Below are 5,511 nucleotides of genomic sequence, written 5' to 3'. Positions count from 1 at the left end.
TGGTTTGTAGACCTGGCTCCACCCCAACACCTGAACCAGGTGTCCACCAAGGTTATCATCATTAACGAAAACTAACGAAATGACGAAAACTAGAATTGAAAAAACATTTTTGTTAACTGAAATAAATAAAAACTATAATTAAAAGAAAAAAAACGTAACTAACTGAAACTGTATTGTGTGTTTACAAAACTAACTAAAACCAATAAAAATTATGGATAAAATTCAATTGGTTTTCATCTTTGTCAATGTCAAATTGATAGGAAAGCAATTTATTTCACTCAAGCAGTTGTAGCTAGCGGCACCGTATGACACTTGACAGTCCGTCACTTGTGTTCACTTGTGGTTTCCAGTCGTCTCTGGTCCCCACTCTACCTGGAAACATGGAGACTAAAGCTGGGAGAAAGCAGCAGAGTCCTGTCTGGGATTTATTTGAATATGACGGAGAAGAAGAGAAAAGAAACGACAAAACTAAAATTAATACTAAAACTAAACTAAAACTAAGCATTTAGAAAAAAACCCCAAAAACTATTAAAAACTATCAAACCTGCTCTAAAAACTAATTAAAACTAGAGAAAAAGAATTAGAGAAAAAAAAGTCAAAACTAAATCAAACTAAACTAGAATGAAAAACCCAGAACTATTAGAACCGTGGTGTCCACTCTCATCCAATCAGGACGTAGTGACCTCACAGTGGACAGCGCCGGTCGTCCATCACCCTCCACCATCCACTCTGTCCCCTCAGGAGCATGACCGTCTCCATGTCCATGGGCGACCTCTGAACTCCATCACCACGTGGTCCTGGAGGTCCACAGGTGGACAGTCACATGGTTCTGTAATATTCTGATGGTGCGGGGGTGGATCCATACATCTGACAGAAGTTCTTCTCCACATCCATGACGTACCTGAGCTTTGCATTTGGGCTGAAGAACTACCAACAGGGTGGACTTCCTGTGGGCGGATCCCTGGTCCGGTCCACCTTCACCAGATGGGTCCACTCCAGAATCTGAACTTCACCGGCCTCCACACAGCAGGACATCAGCGTCATCAGGTGGACGGGTCGGACTCACGGTTCTGTTGGACCAGGTGGGGCTCCATCAGGCTGAGGACTGAAGATCTTTGAACATTAAGCTCCACCTACCTGCCCGTCAGAGAGGACAGGGGGTGTGGTCTAGTCCCATTGTCCATTGTTGAACTGGAATTTCAGACGTAAATATTTCTTCAACAGCCATGAATCTTTGTTTTCTGGGTTTATAAAGAAACTCACCGACCACAGCTCACTGCTGCTAGCCTGTTCACTGATGTTAGCATGTTCACTGCTGTAGCCTGTTCACTGCTGTTAGCATGTCACTGCTATTAACCTGTTTACTAATATTAGCGTGTTCACTGCTGTTAGCCTGTTCGCTAATGTTAGCATGTTCACTGCTGTTAGCCTGTTTGTTAATGTTAGCATGTTCACTGATGTTAGCCTGTTTGCAAATGTTAACAAGTTCATTGCTGTTAGCCTGTTGGCTAATGTTAGCATGTTCACTGCTGTTAGCCTGTTTTTTATTGTTAGCATGTTCACTGCTGTTAGCCTGTTTTTTATTGTTAGCATGTTCACTGCTGTTAGCCTGTTCGCTAATGTTAGCATGTTCACTGCTGTTAGCCTGTTTACTAATATTAGTGTTTTCACTGCTGTTAGCCTGTTCGCTATTATTAGAATGTTCACCAATGTTAGCATGGTTGAGAATGGATATTGGATAAAAACTTTAATTTTATATTTAATAACTAAAACAAATCCAACTAAAATCATGGTGGTTTTTAGTTTAATTGGATTAATTTTCTTTAAATTTGAGAATGTGCTGTAAATGTATTATGGTACATTTGTAGAAAATGTTTGAATTTTTTATTTGGGACCAAAGGTCAGATTTATTTAACGTGTGATCAAATTATTAAAATCATATTAGTGCGAACAGAGCAGATCCTCAGTGTCGTTTACTTCCTGATTTGGACATATTAACCCTCCAGTTTCCGACCCGGAGGTCCGTCTAATCACAGACAGTGTATAATCTGCAGTGTCGAAGTAATGTCCAAATGTTTTCATAGTTTGTTTTTAACTTTTTTACTTTTTTTGTATTTCATCAACTTGAGCCATAAACAAAAAAACCAAATACTCAATAGGTGTCATATTTTTAATACTTTAAATGTCATGTTTGTAATGTAAACAAACCATATTTTTGATGCAAAAAACACAAAAAAGTTTTTTTCCTTCATATCTACATAAAAATTGGATTACTTTTTTTTTCATCCTGTCATATGTCAATGATTAACAGCAAACATTGGTTAATATACTTTTTTTATGCTAGGTCAAATGTTAAATGCTAATATGTGTCTGTGTGCTTTTGTACTCACTTGGTGGAAGGGTGTTAGTGCAGGAATTTAACACTGTTTATAATGTGCTGATTTTAGTGGATGGGTCAGATTTTAAAAGTCATGCAAAAATGAACAATTCTTGAATTCTGACCTAAAACAAATTGTGAAAAATAATATGAGGTTTTATAAAATGAAATGCAAAGTGTGCATAATATACTCACCCTGATACCAGAGGGTTAAGAGCTGCAGCTTTACAATATTTTCAGATATCTTCAGATATTTTCTAAGGCTTTACTACAGCGAGGAATATTATTTTTAAAAACGTCCAGTGTTGCATCCACAGATTAACTGTAGAAATCAGACAAAGTGCATTTTTTGTTTTTTAGATTATAATTGTCATTTTATATCAATAATCAGATCAGGTGTAAACTGTTTATCACCCATACATCCAAGGTGACTCTGGTGTAACAGGATACGATATTAAGGTTACGGTCTTTGTTTCCTGTTGGCCAATGTGACTCTAAAAGGCTGAAATGTGAGAGAATAACAATGAAACAAAAGCCAGTGGGATGTGTCACATAGATCATCTGCCGTCACAGGATCTGACGCTCATTCTGCTGATGGGCCTCAGGATCAACGGCACCAAAAACACATCTCAAGTTTTTAAAGAGCAGCTGATGATCCTGGTTTACTATGTCCATGATTGGGTTGGTGGGGTTTTAACTGATGGTCACATTGAATCTGGTCCAAGTCCGGATGAGTCTGATCTGACACCGAAGATGTGAAACAGATCAGCAGAATGGGAGATTTAGGACTAAAAGTGTCCCATTTCACAAGAATCACTGCTATCACACAGACGCTCTCAGAAGGTGAAGGTTCTGGGATTCTATGGAACTGCAGACCAAATGACGTCCAACACAAGAGTGTCCGTTTTAAAGCAGCGTCTGACTTTGAGTCACATGTTGTCCACGTGTCCAACCCCAGTCAGATCCAAATCATCTCTAATCCATTAGTCCACAGGTGTCAAACATGTGTCCCAGGGGCCAAATCCGGCCCACCAAAGGGTCCAGTCTGGCCCTTGGGATGAATTTGTGAAATGCAAAAATTACACTAAGATATGAACAATCCTTTTAGTTCAGGTTCCACATTCAGACCAATTCAATCTCCAGTGGGCAGGACCAGTCAAATACTATCATAATAACATAGAAATAAGGACAACTCCAAATGTTTCTCTTTCTAAATGTAAATATTTTTATGTATTTACACTAAAACAAAGTATAATTTCACAAAAAAAAATGTGAATTAACCTGAAATGCCTTAAGAGTTCTTTTTTTCAATTTTAACAATATTCTGTCTGTTATTAAATGTTTTGTGTTTGTAGATCCACTGTGATCTGTAAGTTATAATGTACATGTGGAAATGATAAACTGAGGCAGAATAGTGTTAAAATTACACTTATTTTTTCCGTTTGTTCGCATATTCACATTGTTTGAAGGATACTTTGTAGATGTAAACCCTTTCATAATGTAAATTCACTTTTTTTCACTCTAAAACATAGAGAAAGTTTGGAGTTGACATTATTTTCTATATTATTCTGTTATTATTTTACTGGTTCGGCCCCACTGCAGATCTAATTTAGCTGAATGTGGAACTGAACTAACATGAGGTTTGACAGCCCTGCATTCGTCTGTCTGTGCTGCTGCACCTGAATCACTGCCCTCATGTTGAACACCTTCGTAGATGACTCCATCGTAAATAGGGCTGCAAGAAAATATCAGTTCTGGCAATATATCGCAATATTTCATTTCACGATACTGTATTGATATTAAAAAGTACTGTATCGATATTTTTAGGTATTTATTCAAATACAGATATGGCAGAGGTTCATTTTTGTTTTTTGATTTTCTTTATTGCTTATATTTATTTATTATTATTTAACACTGTTTTATTAAATAATGGTTATTTGCCCCCCCCCCCCTTTTTGTTTATTTATTAATTTTTCATTAGTATTTATTATTATTTATTATTTTCTTATGTTTCTGTCACCAGTTTAATTATTTTATTCAGACTATGTCTTAGTATTCTTTTCATTGTATTGTTTGTCGGGTTTCATTGTTATTTGTTCCTAAAAAAAAATATGCAAATCGAAAAATAATGGTGTTTACAAACCTGGTTAATGTTGACATCAGTGCCATGGTATTGGTATGCACCTTTAATTCTCTTGTATACACGTCAATAAAAATAGGAAAAAAAAAAAAAAAGGTTATTTGAATCATCTTAAAAGCACCGTAAACACAGTCCACTTGTTTACACAACAAACCCAAATGACACTCGTGCCTTTTGGGAAATTTAGTCCCAAAGTGCATTGTGGGAATTGTGGTGACCAAGCAGAAGCGACTTCTCACAGATTCAGGTAGAAAATGAGCCAGATCACTTCACCATAAACTCCTCCAGTCCAGGGTTCTTTTCCAGAATGAGTCCAGTCGGTGGATGGAGGTAAAGGACACATTTGTGTTCAACACTCACCAGCAGACAGACAAACTGCTGCTGCAAGGAACTCACATTCCCACAGTGCACTTCACAACATAATTTCCAAAAAGGCCTGAGTATGGTTTGGGTTGTTCTGTAAACAAGTGGAGTGTGTTTATGATGGAGTCATCTACGAAGGTGTTCAACATGAGGGAAGTGATTCAGGTGCAGAAGCACAGACAGACGAATGGATCAAGGTTATTATCGTGAACGAAAACGAACGAAATGACAAAAACTAGAATTGAAAAAACATTTTCGTTAACTGAAATAAATAAAAGCTATAATTAAAAGAAAAAAAACATAACTAACTGAAACTGTGTTGTGTGTTTACAAAACTAACTAAAACCGATAAAAATTATGGATAACATTCCCTTTGTTTTCGTCTTTGTCAATGTCGGATTGATACGAAAGCGATTTATTTTGCTCTAGCAATTTTAGCTGTTGGCACCATACAATATTTAACAGTCCGTCACTTGTGTTCACTTGTGGTTTCCAGTCATCTTCTGGTCCCCACTCTACCTGGAAACATGAAGACTAAAGTTGGGAGAAAGCAGCAGAGTCCTGTCTGGGATTTATTTGAATATGACGGAGAAGAAGAGAAAAGATACGACAAAACTAAAATTAAACTAAA

The sequence above is a fragment of the Sphaeramia orbicularis genome, chromosome 22 (assembly GCF_902148855.1).
Source record: "Sphaeramia orbicularis chromosome 22, fSphaOr1.1, whole genome shotgun sequence".
In the NCBI taxonomy this organism is placed as follows: Eukaryota; Metazoa; Chordata; class Actinopteri; order Kurtiformes; family Apogonidae; genus Sphaeramia; species Sphaeramia orbicularis.
This window is presented reverse-complemented; position numbering follows the sequence as displayed.